General features: G+C 32.4%; 1 long non-coding RNA gene and 2 pseudogenes across 1 annotated transcript; 2 read left to right on the forward strand and 1 right to left on the reverse strand.

Moving 5' to 3' along the window:
• Window positions 1-3,024: 3,024 nt before the first annotated feature.
• On the forward strand, window positions 3,025-9,685 carry LOC105790357 (uncharacterized). Its single transcript, XR_008188201.1, has 5 exons — window positions 3,025-5,520; window positions 5,654-5,707; window positions 8,283-8,812; window positions 8,909-9,134; window positions 9,229-9,685. It is a non-coding gene; the product is annotated as an uncharacterized LOC105790357 (long non-coding RNA).
• A 2,499-nt stretch (window positions 9,686-12,184) lies between these two features.
• On the forward strand, window positions 12,185-13,528 carry LOC105790358 (hydroquinone glucosyltransferase-like; annotated as a pseudogene).
• Window positions 13,529-13,983: 455 nt separating this feature from the next.
• On the reverse strand, window positions 13,984-16,464 carry LOC128042953 (histone H3-like centromeric protein CENH3; annotated as a pseudogene).
• Between the last annotated feature and the right edge of the window lie 2,852 nt (window positions 16,465-19,316).

Genomic DNA, 19,316 nt, shown 5'->3' on the forward strand with positions numbered 1-19,316 from the left:
AAAAAAAAGTAAAATTATACTTTAACCTTTTTAAAAATTATAAAAATTTAAATTAATCTTTTAAAAATTATAAATATATAGATAATTAAAATAGTGAAATTACATATTTACTATTGTAAAAATAATAATTTAATTTCAAGCTCTCTAAACAAATTTTCTAATTTCGCCTTGCGAATCACTGTACCCTCTCCTGATTTGATGACGATTTAGAAAGTGTCCTTTGTGTTTATTTTGGTTGTCTAGAAATCTAGATTGGGAGCTTTTTTTTATACATATTGAAGAAAACAGCACCGAAATTACACAATTACCAAACGGTGCATATAGTCATGAAATACACTTAATCCCGGTGGTCGGCCGAAAGCAGTAGTAGCCAAAACATCAGCTACTGGATTTCCTTCTCAGTAGACATGTCTCACCTTCACCTTGCACTCTTGTTGCAGCAACTTCTTGATTTCTCTTACCAAAACATTTAGGACAACAACACCAGGATCACCTTCTATTAACTGTATAGCCATTGGGAGCATTTTAATCAACCCCTCCTCCCCCCCCCCAAAAAAAATGGAAGCTTTTTATTCTTAAAAGATCTGCAAGTTGAATGATGCTGATTTTTTTATGTGAGCACATTTACGCCACCAAGGCAAACCGATCCGGAGGTCTTACCATTAGGACCTATTACCCGTTCTAAGGCAAAGAAATTCAGGGAAGTCTTATTCCTTACTTGTGCTACGATTCCAGATTCATTCGGTCATGTTCATGCCTTAGAACATAGGCTTTATAACATGTTGCATGCTGATATGTGACATATCTCGGTTATATTACTAGTTCATGCGTTTAAGTATGTCTATGTTATGCTAAGTCTGTTTCTGCAATTGGGTTGATAATATTTGTATTGTTTCTAAGTTGTTTCTAAATTGTAAGTGTGTTAAAGAATAAGAATTGCAAGTGTTCCAGCTTGTAATTGTGTTTTCCATTAAATTTACCAGACTTTGATGGAAGTTTGATATGTTTTGATATAGGTACAATAATGGACAGCAGCTTAAGGCCTCATTTCTAGCTCGGTTGAAGCTCAAATATGTGCGTGCAGCTCTTCTCAGCTCGAAATAATTCTGAAACTTTGTTTCCTGCTCATTTCAGCTCAGTACATTTCCAGCTAGCTCAATTTCAGCTCCACCAGTTCAACTCTAGCTGACAAGTCCAGAAGTAGCTGGAAGGTGTCCTACGTATCGGGAGTGTCCCATACACATGTGGCGACCTAGGTGGCATCCCAAGATGCAAATCACACACGTAATGACCTTGACACATGTGTGTGCATGTGTGGTAAATCACCCTCTTCTCTACATATGACGCCAATTTCAAAGGGATAAGAACAAGAGTTCAAATGTTTGAATTTCAAACGTTTTGGATAAGAACAAGAGTTCAAATGTTTGAATTTCAAACGTTTCACACATATTAAATGTGTGGCTGGTATTTGACGGCGCCAAGAGAGGATATAACTCATTCATATTCAAATTTGAATTCTTTATTTACAACCACAAGTTCAAATTCGACAACCCCTTCCTTGTACTTATAAATAGATGTTCAAACAATGTAATCTAGTTAGATGATTTTTATTAAACAAATACTTGTGAGAATTTTCTCTCAATTTCGGTTCTTCATTGAACTTTCTTTTGACATTTCAGACTTAGTTTGTCGTGTCAAAATTTCCTTGATACTTAGGGTTCCTAGATTGCTATCTAGAGGGTCTAAGTCCTTCGACGTGAAACATATTCGATTCGGGTTTGCATAGTCTATTGTGCAGGTTCTTTCGAGTTTTTCGTCTCCAATTTTGAATTTTGTTTCCTTTCTTTTGTTTTGTTTGTGTGTTGTTTATGCTGCAGAAAGGATGTTTGCTATAATCCCAGATCCGCACTCCTTCAAGGTTCGTTGTTTCGATAAGCAACGTCATATCATTTTTATAAATTTAATGTAGATTTGGATTTACGATATGTTTATCTATGATTAATATAAAAATAATAGTGGTGATGAGATTAAATATTATAATAATATTATAGCGTAAGACAAAAAATAAGCTAAATGCACCGTACCGTTCATTCAAATTCACAATGAAAATATAATTTTATGTACAAATTCATCACGACTTGAGAGCATTTATAATCAAAATAAACTTTCTAGATGGTGATTGGATGAGAAGAGGGACCCGGGTGGAGTTTTTTTATTTATTATTAATATAAATATAAATTTAAATAGTTATATATTTTAATATAAAATTTTTTATTTTTTAGAATTAGGATTAAATTAAATTGAGACCATTTATAAATTTTGAGAATTAATTTTTTAAAATTAAGACTAAATTAATATAATATGTAAATATTGAGGGCTAAAATTATTATACTCACTTTTTAATTGCCACGTCATCTTCTCGTTTGTGCAATTAACAAAATGGACAAATAATAATAATCTTAATTAGTTGGGAGACCAATTTAGAAAAAATCACAGTTAGGTACCATATAGTATATTAACTATCAAAGTTAATTTAGAAGCCAAACTTAACTATCAAATTAAGTAGAAAAAATTCAGGTACCAAATCAAATATTAAAACCAAATGTAGATACCAAATAGTATATTAACCGTTTTTAATAACGTGAACAAACAGAATGACGAGCTTAAACAAAATAGAAACATAAAGAAAAAACCGACAAGAACAATAGATAAACTCGAACCATCAAAACTTTTTCATTTTACCTCTCCTATGGCTATTAATAATAAATATAAAATAAATATATTTATTATTGTAATTTTTACTTGATATATATATATGTATATATAAACTTACTCCAGAGATTTTCATTGGCTAGGTCAAGTTCATCTAAGTATTTAGATCAAAATTTTAAATTCGAGTTTAGTCTGGTCTGAAAAATGGACTTAATTTTTTTTTAAGTCCGACTAATTTAAGAAAAGTAAACTTGAGTCCGATCCAGTATGCTCATATTTGATTTTTTATTAGTTTTATTTAAAAATAATTTCTTTAAAAATATAATACACAAAATGTATTAAAAACACAAATAAATATAATAAATATTTTATTATGTTAAATATAATTTTATATTTTGGGTTGAGTTATTTAGTTGGATAAATTATTTTCTTAGGTTTTAGGTAATCAGTTTAATTGGTATCGGGTTAGTGATTTAGTATAAATATAAATATATATAATGATATTATTTAACATATATAATTACTATAATTATTTTATAACATGATATATTCAGGTCAGACCGAGCTCAAGCAAAAATAATATTACCCAAAATTCAACCCATATCGAAAGTGAGCCTTAAATTTTACTCAACTCTATTTTTTGAGCCTTATATTTTTATCTAAATCTTTTCATTTTTTAAGCGGGCTTTCGAGCCTAAATGATCAACCCAATCTATAAATAGGTCTACTTTTAACACCTATAACAACTTACTAAAATATTATTTTAAAAAATGATAGCACAACTAAAAGGGTATATTTATACTATATTGAGATATTTATATAATATTTTACTATTTTTATATGTATGATATTATCTAGCTAAACTTAAAATAGAACAGGCCAGCTTGGGCAATACTTGGTTGTATTTATGGCTTTGGGTTAACTTGGGCTCAACTTCGAGCCCTAATTCAGATCCCCTTCAATTTTTTTTTAGGATTATGGGTTGAATTATCAATTTTTATCTTGATTTTTTATCAAATGTTTGTCCCATTTCTAATTATACATTATCCATGGAATTATTGGTTTTCGGTTAAGTGGATCTAGACCTAATCATAAATCAGATCATCTGACTCGACCTGAGTGTTTGCCCAAAATTAAGAGGGTATAGATAAAAATATAGGCCCAAAAATAGAGTTGGATAAAAAAATAAGCCTTATTTAGAAAATGGGTTGGGCCTCGTGTAAGTTTTTTTTCCCGAACTTGATATGAATTTGCAAAAAGAAAAAAAATCATGTTGTTTTGCCACTATTTTCATACTTTTTTGCTACTTTTTTGTTGTTATTATTTAGATATTGTATAACTCTTATTTTATTGTTAATTTTGCTATTATTTTATAGGCATTTGCTTGTTAAGTTGCACCTATATTAATGTTATTTAAGTATAATTTTTTTATTTTTTAAATATTTTTAGTGTATTTAATGTATTATGTTTTTAAATTTATTTTTATATAAAAAAATATAATTGTTTTTAATATGGGTGGGTCGGGCCGAACCCAAACTTAAAAAATGAACTTAAATTTTTGCTTTGACTCGATCTATTTAAATTCATTTTTATCTTGACCGAACTTGGAGCAAAAATTTAAATCCATTTTTTAAACTAGGCCAAACTCAAACTTAAAAAACGAACTTAGGTTTCTGCATTGACCCGATCCGGCCATGATCAGCTCCAAATGAATCTTATCCAACTATAGGTTAGGTTCAAAGTTTAGATTGTGAAAAAAAGAAGCTTAATGATAAATTTGGTCACTAATGTTTGTATGTTTTGTCAAAATGACCCTAATTGTATTTTTGAGCATTTTTTGGTCATTATCTTTTTTAATCTACTTTTTCTAATAAATGTAATAAATAAATTCAAGGTTATAATTTTTTCTTTCAAAATGTTTCAATCTTTCATACGTTTGTTTACCGAGAAGTTTTTCTACTGAGTTAACTTTTTTAGATAATTACGTCTATTTTCTTTAAATTAAGAGTTTTTATATTTATTGTATTATTTATTTTTATTATGTTCCACATGTAATTATCTTATTAGGTTATCTAAGTAATAAATTACATCTCATTAAAAATATTTCATGTATGAAATTCCACATCATCCTCGTTAACCTTTTTTAGCGGCACTTTCATTAAATTTGTTAGAAAAAGCAGATTGAAAAAAAGAACAAAGGTTGATGGCCAAAAAAGACTAAAAAATACAATTAAGGTCATTTTGACAAAACATGCAAACGTTAGTGGACAATTTTGTTATTAAGCATATATTTTAACCTAACAAAAATTATATTTTAGTTAAAATTTGAAATAAGTTGTTGTACTTTTGAAAATTTGGAATTAAGTTCATATACTTTCATTTTTAGGAATTTAGTACACCTACTTTTCAGATTTTAGATTTCAAAATTCAAATCTAACACCTTGTTTGGTTGGGTGTAATGGATTAGCCATTACACCCGAATCGGTGGCCCCACTGAATATAACGTTTGCTTCGCTGTATTGCCCTAATACGGGCCTAATCCGTTGCGGACGGATTCCGCATTTTGGCTGCTTCACCACCGATTTCTAATCCCTTGCAAAAGCAAAGATTAGGTAATCGGTGTCTCATTTACCCTTCCCTTGCAAAAGCAAAGATTAGGTAATCGATGTCTCATTTACCCTCCCCTTGCCGAAATCGACTCCAGTCGACCCTCTCCCTCCCAGCGAACCAAACCTCTAGCCGATCCCGATTTCAACTTTGCATCTTTCTCCGACTCGACGGCGTCAGATCTCCGGACGACTTGAATCAGTAATCTCCGCCTCTGAGTAACCTATTTCTTTCCTCTCTGCATGCGATTGTTTCAGTTCTTGGCAAATCGGCATTTCGTTTCTTGCCGGTTATGGTTTTTTTTCATTATTTGTTTGGTTGTTGATCATTACAGGTTCTTTGCTCCAGCAGTTCTTCATCGGTCTCCTCTCCGATTTCTTCATTACAGGTTAGTTTCCCCCCATTGCATGTGGCTATACAATTGTTTGCAGTGGCTATATAATTTATTTGCAGTGGCTCCATCTGCTTGATCAGTCAGAAATGAAAACAAAGGACTATGAATGCTCATGTCCTGTTTGGATTTGTATGCTTTTTGAGAATTTTGTTGAATAGAAACACTTTGATATTCTGTCATGGATATTGCAATTTAACATGCATATAATGAGCTCTAGAATGACAGCATAGTGTTTAAAATGTCCACAAAATAATCTTGGTTGCCATAAAATTTCTCGGTGGTTGTTTTCAGAATGAATCTAAACTAGACAGAGATTCCGACATATATATCTTAAGCAAGTACCAAAAAAAGAGATCATCTTTAAAACTGACTTGACTACTTCAACTTTGAATGCTTTGAAATGTTTGCTCACTGATAAATGAATGGAGACAGACTAATAAGAAAAGGAGATTCATGGTTTTAGCATAAGAACCCATGTTGGATGTTGCCAATGGTGCTGTTAATTTGGAGGTGAAAAAAATGTAGATTCATATTGTGTAGCAATCGGAGTTTTGCATGCATCAATTAGCTCTCCATATATAGTCTTTTCTTATAGGTATAGTGTAGCTTTCCATGGCTCAACAGTTTTCACGAATGATCCTCTATTCTCTAAATTATATTTTAATATATATTCTAAATATTGAATGTGTGTTAATACGACTAGTTTCAAATGAATTAACACCCACGTACATTTACTGCTAATTTGATCTCCAAGTTGGTGTGGAATTATGAAACTAAGAGAGTTTTTTCCTATATGTTGCTTTTACGTTTCATTCTTTTTGAAATATTTAGTGATAAGGTCTCCTTCCATTGATTCGCTTTTGGCCATATATGAGAAACCAAGAAAACCCTTTCTTATTAGGCTGTATATATATTGAAGTGAAAATGAAGCCATGACCTGTACCTCCAGTTGATGGCACCCAAGGAACATAAATTACCCAAAGCTTTCTTCATTACCAAATCTCTCATCTTACTTTTAAAAGTTTTAAATTATCTGTCAAACTTATAATCTGTCAATATATCAAACATTAACCCATTTTTCAATTGTGGATGTACTTCCTTTCTTTCCAAACAATCATGAAAAAGTTATCACATGGTTGCTTCTTTGTTTTGATTCATTCCAACATATATTCTGAATCAGCTTAGTGTTCTACTTTTGTACTTCCTTTCTTTCCAAACAATCATGAAAAAGTTATCACATGGTTGCTGCTTTCACTTGCTCTCTCTCCTCCACCTTCCATTGTCCAACTTTCAAGCAAATCGTTGGAATTCTAGGATCTTTTGAAGATTAACATGCAACTGTAGAATATTTATGGTGGGTTTATAGGAGCTTAAGTTATCTCTTTTTGGTATGTGTTTCAAGTGTGTTCTATTAACTTTGTGGTTAATTTTTAACTCTTTGGATTTTAATAATACTTTTATTTGCTGACCAAAAAAAAAGAAAAGAAATTCATGGACAGAATATTGTTATAAAAATGAGCAATATATAATTTGGTACTTGTGTTTTTTTAATCTATTATTTGTATTTGATAAATATTTTGATACTTAAAGATAATGGTGTATCAATTCTTGTATTAATATCAAAAATGTGAGTACTACATGGATCAAAAATGATGAGATCGTTATAATTTAAAAGGACATCAAACTTTAGTACCAATTCTTGTATTAATATCAATTATGATAAAATATAACGATTTTGATACTTTCAAAGATCTCGTTCAAATTTAAACATTATTAAAATAAATTGTGCTAACTTTAAGCTCAAATAAAATTTTATTTATGTTATTTAAGGTATATTAAAATATAATTAAAATCATTTTGATTATATAATATTTTAATTGAAATATAATTAAAATCATTTTGATTATATAATATTAATATAAAACTATACATTTAAATCCAAAATATAAATAAAACATGGCATAACAATTAAAATTTAATATTAATATAAAAACATATTTAATATTTATTTATTTTAAAAATTTTATCTACGTGAATTATTCAAAATGTGGAATTTATAATATTTTATTAATTAAAATAATGTATTTACAATTAGACATTAAGTTAGAATTCATTTTAATTAGGTAATATTTATAAAATATATACACTTTCTCTTTGAATCAATATATAATATAGATTTTATAATTACAATGATAAAGTTTATTACTATAATCTTATTAACTATTTATCTTTAAAATATTAAATTTGTTAATAGCTATCAATCATTTATGCAAATTTTTACTAATAATTTTACTAATTAAAATAAACACGTGCCATCTTGATTCTTTTAGATTCAATGTTCCTTCCTGTAATTTCTTATCCCCATATAATCCTATCAACTCCCCAAAATTAATAACCTGGTTGCTCTCATTTTTAATTTGTTTGACTCTCAATTATTTTTATAAAATTTAATTTGCAACTTCAATTCTTTGATAGTGTGTTCTAAATTAATATTGTTTATTTTTATTTGATAATGTCTAATTGCAACTTCAATTCTTTGATAGTGTGTTCTAATTTTAATATGTTGCAGTAATGGCTCGTCTGCCTTTAATTGCACAACGTGAGAGGCGTAAAAGAATTGGTATTGCATTGACAATATGGTTGGAAATCTGTAGAATTGCGATTTGGTTCTTATTTAGAATGGGTGCCAGCCTTAGCCTACAGACTTATTGACCAAGGATTAGGTCCTATACTTTAGATTTTTATGCAAAACAGGATTATGTAAAAAGGCTTGTATATGCTAGTGACGAGACTTGTATTGAACAAGTTAGGATGAATAGAACTGCCTTTTTTAAACTATGTGAGATGTTAGAATCGATAGGGGGATTGAAGTCGTCTAGAAACATGCTTGTTGATGAGCAAGTAGCAATGTTTTTACATATCATCTCCTATCACCTGAAAAATCGAGTTATCAAGCATCACTTTAGAAGGTCCGGGGAAACTGTTAGCAGAGCATTTCATAGTGTTTTAAATGCTGTCATACGCTTACAAGATGTGTTATTTAAAAAGCCGGAGCCAATTACAACCGATTCTTCTGACAGAAGGTGGAAATGGTTTAAGGTATTGGACTGAGTTTTATATATAGCTTGTACAACATTTAGTTGACTTGGATTTAAATTAGTATTCTAACTCAAGGTTTTATATCATGTGCTATAGAATTGCTTAGGTGCTCTTGATGGAACCCACATCAAGATTAGGGTGCCAAAAGTTGATAAACCTAGATATCGAAAGCGAAAAGGTGACATAGCAACAAATATGCTAGGTGTTTGTACACCTGAGATGCAATTTGTTTATGTTCTTCCTGGTTGGGAAGGTTCAGTTGCCGATGGACGGGTTCTTCGAGATGCCATTAGTAGAAGACATGGACTAATTGTTCCTTATGGTAAAGTGGATAGTTAGAGGACTTTGATATTGTTTATTAAGATCAAACTTTTTGTGCTGAATTAATCATTTTAAGTAGCAATTTTATTTTATAGGTTGTTATTAACGAGTGGCATCAGGGTTATCAGCCAAGTTCTCCGCAAGAGTTTTTTAATATGAAACATGCCTCAGCACGTAATGTTATTGAGAGATGCTTCGGGTTATTAAAACTTAGATGGGGAATACTTAGGAGTCTATCGTTCTATCCTGTAAGGGTGCACAATAGAATTATTATTGCATGTTGTTTGCTCCACAATTTTATTCGAACCCATATGAGTATTGATCCCATTGAAGCGGAGGTGGGAGAAAGATTACCTAGTAATGTGGTGGATGACGATGAACCGAATATCACAAATATTCATCCATCGGATGCTTGGGCTACTTAGAGGATGGAACTAGCCAACCAAATGTTCGATGAATGGCAAGCATCTAGAAATTAGTTTGTGAAACTTTTGTATTGATTTTTGTATTGTACCAAACTTTTTGAATTATAATTTAATTTCTTCTCATTCAGCATGTGTTATAATTTTAAATTTGTTGTGGTTTGGAGCTTTTGATTCATGATATTGAACTTAATTATAATTTTATAAAGTGTTCACCTTTTGATTCATGATATTAAAATAGTGATTAATATAATTTTTTTTGTTCTTAAGATAATTATGTCAGCTGTTCCAGAATCAAGAGCATCTTCTCAATCTTCTCGAGGAACCAAAAGAAAATAGGTTCCAGAAGAAGATGCAGCGTTGGTTTCCTGCATGGTGGACCTGTACAATGTTGGAACATTTAATGCTGATACCGGGTTTAAAGTCGGTTATTTAAACGAGTTGGAAAGAATGCTACAAAAGGTTTTACCAAATGCAATGTTGAATGCGAAACCTAATATTGAATCGAGGATTATGTTACTAAAAAGGGAGTGGTCAATCGTCTATGACATGCTTAATGGCCAAAATAATAGCGGTTTTGGTTGGGATGAGCATAGGCAGCTCATTGTTGCTGAAGATGCGGTTTGGGACTCCTATTTAAAGGTAAGATTATTTCAAGTCTTTATTATCTTATTTTTACCAAACTTATAACTAATATGATTTCCTCATTTTTTTAGAGTCACAAAGAAGCCGCTCAATTCGGACATCGTACTTTCCTTACTACGACCGACTTACTACCATATCGAAGAGATCGAGCAACCGGGAAAGATGCTCAAACGATTCTTGATGTTCTTGAAGAAATAAATGCTGAGGGTGTACCTACTATAGGTATGGATGAAGAAAGAAACGCATTCTATGACTGCGAAGTTGACATCTCTTTGGATGACATGGATGTTTCTGCTGCGGAGCCGCAACGAGATAGAGACCAAGGGGGTTCCTCATCTTCAAACAAGAGAAAGAAGAAATCTGATGCTCGTGATATGTATTCTTCATTTGATGAGGCTTCCACTTTATTGGCCGAAAACATCAAGGCCGTTGGCGATCAAATCAGTAGGAGTATTGCCTCCGAGGTGGTAGTTCAGCAGAAGTCAGAAGAATATCAAAAGATGGAAGAGAAAGCTTCAAATTTATATTCAACCTTATGGGAAATTGAAGGTTTAATCGACGATCAGCGGTATGAAGCTTTGAGTAAAATTCCAGATCATCCAACTCAAATGATCGTTTTCTTTAGTTTACCTTCTGTTGCGCGATTGGAATGGGTTAGAAGATTTCTTTCTCACCATTAAAAATCAATGTTCAAACTTTTTGATGTTGTAAAACTATATAACATATGGATTATGATGTAGAATTTCATTTTCATCTAAGCTTTTCTTAATATAAGTTAATTATGTTTATGCAGACTATAATTCTCAAGTTATATTTTGATTTTAGTAAATTCATATAAGAACATTTTATTATTAAGAATTTTATGAAATTATATATCATTATTAAATTATATTTAATATTAATTATTTTAAATTGTATAAATTTATATAAGAAATTTTATTATCAAGAACTTTATGAAATTATATATTATTATTAAATTATATGTAATAATAATTATTTTAAATTATACAAATTCATATAAGAAAATTTATTAGTTATAAATATTTTAAAATTTATTAAATCATATATTTTAATTAAAATATATTTAATAATAATTATGTTAATTTATATTTTATAGTATCATATATTATGATTTGAGTAAATTCATATAAGAATATTAATTATTAAGAATTTTATTAAATTATATATTTTAATTAAAATATATTTAATAATAATTATGTTAAATTATCTTTTATAGTATCATATATTATGATTTGAGTAAATTCATATAAGAATATTAATTATTAAAAATTTATTAAATTATATATTTTAATTATAATATATTTAATAATAATTATGTTTAAATATGATCTAAATTATTTATTGTTGATATTAATAATCTTATTAAAATTTAAATAACAATAACAATAATCATTTACCCAAACAAATTTATGCTAAGGGTATTCTAGTCATTTTAGTTTTTTTCCATTATGCTATTACACCTCTATTCTATTCAACCAAACACAAGATTACTATTACGCCTCTATTCCATTACATTCAACCAAACAATTGATTTGCTATTACGCCTCTATTCCATTACACCTCTATTCCATTACGCCTCTATTCCAATACAGCGAACCAAACGTGCTGTAATAGTTAACATTGTTTTTTTTTTTTGGCTAAATTCAAGTTTATTACAATATCAGTTTTTTTAATTACTTGGATATTAAGTGAGTTTTTTTATTTAAAAAATAAACAATGTTAATAATTAGACTTGAATTTTAAAATTTTAAAATTAAAAGGACTAAATTCATAAAAATAAAAGTATAAGAATTAAATTCTAAGTATATTGATTTACGGCATATTTTAACATTTATGTCTTTCACGTAATGTTGGCAAAATTATGAATTATTCACGTCCGACACAAACGCTGCCATAACTATCTCTACAAACCTCTGCAATTTTCATTCCCTTTCTTCCATAGGAGCAAAAGAAAAATAAAAACATGGCGAAAGCACAAAGACCTCATATAGCAATCCTACCGAGTCCAGGGATGGGTCACCTCATTCCACTCGTTGAGTTCGCCAAACGTCTCGTTCACCAGCACACCTTCGTCATCCCCACCGACGGTTCCCCTTCTAAAGCTCTAAAATCAACTCTCGATTCCCTTCCAACATTCATTGATTCCGTTTTCCTCCCGCCCGTCGACTTGAGTGATCTCCCTCCGGATTCGAAGATTGAAACGAGGATCTCTTTATTGGTGTCTCGCTCCCTTTCTTCCCTCCACGACGCTTTCGTGTCGATGGTGGCCGGCACAATGCTCGTTGGATTGGTCGTTGATATGTTCGGGACCGACGCGTTCGATGTTGCTAATGAATTCAACATCCCATCGTATATATATTTCCCGTCGACGGCCATGATGTTGTTCTTTTTCCTTTACCTACAAGAACTCGATCGAACAGTTTCATGCGAGTACAAGGACATGGTCGAACCGGTGAGATTACCCAGGTGAATACCGATTCACGGAAATGAATTACTAGACCCGACACAAGACCGGAAAAACGATGCGTATAAATGGCTTCTCCATCATGCAAACCGGTTTAGATCAGTTAAAGGGATACTGGTAAACGGTTTCCCGGACTTAGAAAGTGGGCCAATAAAGGCCTTGCAAGCGAAACAATCAGGTAAGCCACCGGTTTACCCCGTTGGACCACTCATTAACGTCGATTCGAGTGACAAACCCGATCCATCAGGGAGCATCAAGTGGCTCGATATTCAATCGGTCGGTTCGGTTTTATTTGTCTCCTTCGGCAGCGGTGATACCCTTTCACGTAACCAAGTAAACGAGTTAGCAATGGGATTAGAAGTGAGTGAGCAACGTTTTTTATGGGTCATTAGGACCCCTAACGATACCATTGCTAATGCCACATATTTCAATGTTGATACCCAAAAGGACGATGACCCATTTATGTTTTTGCCCAAAGGGTTCGTAGAAAGAACCAAAGGGTGTGGTCTAATGGTGGGATCATGGGCAGCACAGGCTCGAGTGTTGAACCATGGGTCCACTGATGGGTTCTTGACCCATTGTGGGTGGAATTCAGTTGAAAGTGTGGTTAATGGGATACCTTTAATTGCATGGGCACTTTATGCTGAACAAAAGATGAATGCCTTGATGTTAAGTGAGGATGCTAAGGTTTCTTTGAGGCCTAAACCTAATCAAAGTGGGTTGATATGTAGGGACGGGATTGCAAAAGTTGTAAAATGTTTGATGGGAAGTGAAGAAGGGAAATGTGTTCGAAATAGGATGCTGGAGTTGAAAGAAGCAGCTAAAAGAGTACTTCTACCATAGCACTCTCTGAGGTGGCTGATAGCATTAACATGCATTGTTATCTACAAATTAGAAACCTTCTCTCTTTTTTTCAAATATTCTTATTTTCCTTTTACCTTTCCATGTTTGATTACTATTTTCATGTACATGATCTAAGGTTCAGGTTTTAAGTTATGGTCACAAATGTATCTTTTATAAAGTTTACAACCGTGTTTTTTTTTCTAATTATATCAACAATTTTAATCATAATCAATCAATACTCACTTGACAGCCATGTAGCTAAAAAATAACATTGTAATGAACTTGAATTTAATAAAAATAAATTTAAGAGTGTTTACAAATGAACCTGAATTTTCATTTCCTTGAATATCTCGCCTTTTTTTAATCCGAACAACATAAATGCATTGTACAACCCATCAGAACCCATCAAGCACATCAAAATTGAAATACATCATGAAGGATTGAAGCTCAACAATCATCCTACCCTCTAATTCTAATTGACTGCCTAGGTTCCAAGACATAGTAATGCTAAATTAAGACTGTAGTCTATTCAAAAGTTAATTTTACAAATGGCACATACAAACAGTCGATTAAAGTTCAAGATCTTACCACGGTTGCCCCATCCCACCAAGTTGCCGTGCCAACTGAATATCCTTCTTCACTGAGGGCAACAAAAGAAAATGAAATTAACTTTGCTCCTTTTGAAATGAAACTGGAATGAAGTCATTGTTAAACAATGAACCAATAGAAAATACTTCACTCTTTGAAACCGAGAAATCATGTTTCTCAATGAGCATGAAACAATACGGTGACACTAACAGGGATAAATACTTAGATCACACAAATGACAATCACTAGAGAGTTCTCTTATGAAGGTTTCCTATCTATTAACTTCCCCGTGCTATAAATGCAGAATAAACTTTACACATCGTAAGCAATCCATAAACTTCTCCGTGTTCCCATTATTTTTGAGAGATTCAACATTAGAACAAACTCATAGGCCAAGAGGCAAGCTTTCAATACGCCCCACAGCATCAGTCAGCTTGCATGATCTCCCATCAAATACACAATATGGAAAGTGTCGGATTTGCATAATGTTAGAATATTATTACGGCTACCTTTAGATTGCTACAACTATTAAACACTTAGAAATACCCTGAAATGTAGAACAAATGTCCCCGATATAAACTAGTTCAAACAAAAACAACAGTTTCTCCATCCCTTAACTTAGTGTAACACGCTTTGCATGAATTGCAGAGAGCGTTGCATCTCCAAACAATTGAATCAAATAATCCTCTGCTGCCTACAAAACCATCCAAAGTTATATGCTTTTCGAAGTAGAAAGTAGCAAAAGTATTGACATCACAAATTGCATTGTTATTTCTTATTGTGAAATAAAATATAACTGAACAAACTACAGTTCTTCACAATCATACAGTTAATTAGCAAGTGAAAATTTGCATACTCATATCATACTCAAATTCAAGTATTTTTGGACACTTATAAGTGCATAATGAACATATTATAACAGTGAATACATATGCAAGTTAATGTTGGAAATCTAACCTATGGCAGCATGACAATATGGAGACTGGGAAGCATTATATTTTCCAGATCAACCATATATCTGGAATCACATGCAAAAAAATTAGCATGCACATTCTAGTCTATGTGTCTATTTATTTTTGATGGCTTGTCATCTTCTGCATAGTAGAAGGTAGGGTAAGTTACTGAACCTCTTGAATTGCTACTAAAGCTTCAGCTTGTCAACGACTTATTCCTGGTGCAAGTTGGTAGCTAATAGCTCTTACCTATAAAAAATCATATAAAAAACGATTACCTTCTCATTAACCTCATAAGTTATAATAATGGTTAGCAGAAAGATAAAGCATAATGTAATCTTGAGGGGATCCCCCCCCCCCCACCTTGGACAATTCACAATGGCGATGTTAATGTCAGCTAATTGTGAAATTTCAGAGTCAAAGCTAGAGATTTAAAACACCTTTTTTTTCAATTCAACTGTAACTCATGTACTGAGAATTAATAGATTTTATTTCAATCCCAATTATTTTAAAATTGTAACATGGTAGTAAATATACCAGATTGCATTCAATCAGTAATGCAGACAATAAACTAGTTTAGAGAGAGATAGAGCTGACTTCTCTGATGAAGCTGGCAGCAGGGATGATTCAATTAGTAGTCTTCTGGTGTTTGCGAATCTCTTGAAGAGTCCTAGTTCCCAGTTTAAAACGATGAGGCTTCTTTAGTGTTCCTTGAGCTTCAACAAAATTAAAAAAGGCAAAAAAAAAATATCAATCTTTGATGCAGCATGCATTTGGGTACCTACAGGAGGGATATCATGCCTGAGAAAGAACTCACATGATGTGGCCTGTCCTCCGGTTCTTCTTGCTCCTCCACCACGTGCCTTCAGAAAAAAAAAAAGGAAAAGAAGGTAATTTTGACCTCAGATTTAAATTCCAGTTATGGCAAAGAAGGAAAGAGGGGAAATCTAAGGGAAAGCAAAGATAACAAAGAACAAAAGGTAGCAAAAAAACTGTTCTTATTTCTTACCCAAACCTCGAATCTATATTTTTACTCAAACTCTCTCACTTTTTGGGTCGAGTCGGGTGACCCGAACCATGAATAGGTCTAATTGATACTATTTTAAAATCCATATATAGCATACTCAAAAATTTAAAACTCCCATGTCGCAAATACATATATTAAGACTTGAATTTGAGTGATCAAAGGCTCGAGTCAGTGTCTTAACTAACAATGACAAGATCTTATTTGCTAATATTATTTTATTTTTAAAGGAATTAAAATACAATTTTACCACTAAAATTTATTATTGATTCGATGATTTGAAAACAAAATTTAACAAGAAAGCATTACAATTATATTCATTAACAATAACAACCAATTGTATTAGATGCGAATACAATATCATTGTACATTTTCATCGACTCGTCAATCTATTTCTTATAACATTCAAGTAAGGTTCATTCTGTAACATGTTACACATATAACCCAAGCGACTAATAATTTTGTTCAAAAATTTAATACAACATACATCTTAAAATATCATATACAAATATATTTTTACCTTCTATTAATAGACAATTTTCACGACATCTGTATCCATGCTCATTTTTACAAAAGCAAGCAATAATAATCTATTTTGTTGATATTTTTCGAGTCACACTGCAGAGTACTCTATACAGATATACTAGAGTCGTTGAACCTCAATTGAATGTATAAGTATTGGAAATCATCCATATTTATGGAAAGTCAAAGATATGGGTATCAAATAAAGTCAAAGATATGGGTATCAAATATTGAAAAGTCAAAGATATGGGTATCGAGATATTGGCATAAGAAATCTGAGATATTTGCAATATTTGGTCCCTAATTGTAAAGTGACTTTGCAAGTTGATCCCTGAACCTCAACTATAAATAGGCATAACCATCTCCCATTCTGTATCTCATATTTGCCATTCTCTACTTAAGACATTGTTCTCTCTCTCTCTCTTTGTAAATTCTCACTTGTATTTTGGAGTGAAATATATTTGGTAGTGCCCGAGGACGTAGGCAAAATTTACTGAACCTCGTTAAATTCTTGTGTTCTTTATTGTATTATTCTACATGAATTGTGAGTGTGATTGTAGTGATTTATTGTGCTATTAAATTACGATTGAGGAATATTCTGGCTAGGAAAGACTTGGTACTTAAGCGATCCTTGTGATCCACCTCTCTTTCCTGGGAATTGAACTTAGTGTGATTTTTTAGTACAATAATTTTACTCTTTTACACGCTTTCGCACAACAATTGGTATCAGAGCTAGATTCGTACTTGGGGAATACAATCGTTCACGGCACTGTTCACGTACAGTAGTTGGGATTGAGGAGAAAAATGGAAAATTTGAAGTAGAGAAATTTGATGGTACTAATAATTTTGGTATGTGGCAATGTGAGATCCTGGATGTCCTATGTCAGCAAAAGCTGGACATAGCCCTTGAAGAAAAACCTGACAAGATGGATGACAAGGAGTGGGCTAAGATCAATAGACAGGAATGTGGAACAATTCGCCTATGTTTGGCCAAAGAGCAGAAGTACTCTGTTATGAGGGAGACATCAGCGAAGAAGTTGTGGGATACACTGGAAGAAAAGTTTCTAACAAAAAGTCTTGAAAATAGGCTTTATATGAAAAAAAAACTTTATCGATTCACGTATGCACCCGGTATGTCGATGAATGACCATGTGAACTCATTCAATAAAATTTTAGCAGACTTACTAAATTTGGATGAGAAATTTGAAGATGAAGACAAGGCATTACTGTTGTTGAATTCTCTTCCTGATGAATATGATCATCTTACCACCACATTGCTTCATGGGAATGATACGATCACATTTGATGCAGTCTGTAGTGCGTTGTATAGATCTGAGACTCGAAAGAAAGATAAAAAAGATCACAGAGATACAACTACAGAAGTCTTAACAGTAAGAGGTCGTTCGCACAGCAACAAATCTGGTAGAAGGAGTAAGTCCAAAGGGAGACCTGCCAAAGATGAATGTGCTTTTTGTCGTGAGAAAGGGCATTGGAAAAAGAATTGTCCTAAGTTACAAAAGGGCAAGGCTATTTCTGATGCATGTGTAGCGGAGCATGATGAGGAGTCAGACTTTAGCTTGGTTGGCATGGCAATGGCATGTCATACAGATGAGTGGATTTTGGATTCGGGATGTACTTATCATATGTGTCCTAATAAGGACTGGTTTTCTAGTCTTAAAGAACTAGAAGGCGGAGTTGTTTTTATGGGAAATGACAGTGCTTGTAAGACAATGGGAGTAGGTACATTCCAATTGAAGAATCACGACGGCTCAATTCAAGTTTTGACAGATGTTCGCTACATACCTAGCTTGAAGAAAAATATCATCTCATTAGGGGTCCTAGAATCTAAAAGGCTCACAATCACTTTGAGAGATGGATTACTAAAGGTAGTAGCTGGGGTATTGACGGTGATGAAAGACACAAGAAGGAATAATCTGTACTATTTAAATGGAAGTACAGTTATTGGATCAACATCAACAGCTTCTGTGAAAGATGCAGATTCAGAGGCTACCAAGTTATGGCATATACGATTGGGACATGCTGGTGAAAAAACTTTGTAGAGTTTGGCGAAACAAGGCTTGTTGAAAGGTGCAAATTCTTACAAATTGGAATTCTGTGAACATTGTGTTCTGGGCAAGCAGACGAGGATAAAATTTGGTTCAGCAATTCACAATACAAAAGGAATTCTGGACTACGTTCACAGTGATGTATGGGGACCTACTAAAGTGGCTTCTTTGGGAGGCATGCACTATTTTGTTACTTTTGTTGATGATTATTCAAGAAAAGTATAGGTGTATCAAATGAAAAGGAACAATGAAGTTTTGGATGCATTTCTGAAATGGAAGAAGATGGTGGAGACTCAGACAGGTTGAAAGGTCAAATGACTTCAATCAAACAATGGTACTGAGTACAAGAATGATCCATTTGGATAAGTATGTCAAGATGAGGGCATTGTGCGACACTTCACTGTTCAAGATACACCACAACAAAATGGGGTGGCAGAACGTATGAATCAGACTATACTGAAGAAAGTTCGATGTATGTTGTCTAATGCTGAATTGGGCAAGGAATTTTGGGCTGAGGCAGTCACATGGAGAGGTGGGCTGGTAAACCTGCTACTGATTATAATTCTTTACATGTTTTTGGTTCCACTACATATTATCATATAAAAGAATCTAAGTTAGACCCAATAGCAAAGTAA

Source organism: Gossypium raimondii, chromosome 8 (assembly GCF_025698545.1).
Source record: "Gossypium raimondii isolate GPD5lz chromosome 8, ASM2569854v1, whole genome shotgun sequence".
Lineage (NCBI taxonomy): Eukaryota > Viridiplantae > Streptophyta > Magnoliopsida > Malvales > Malvaceae > Gossypium > Gossypium raimondii.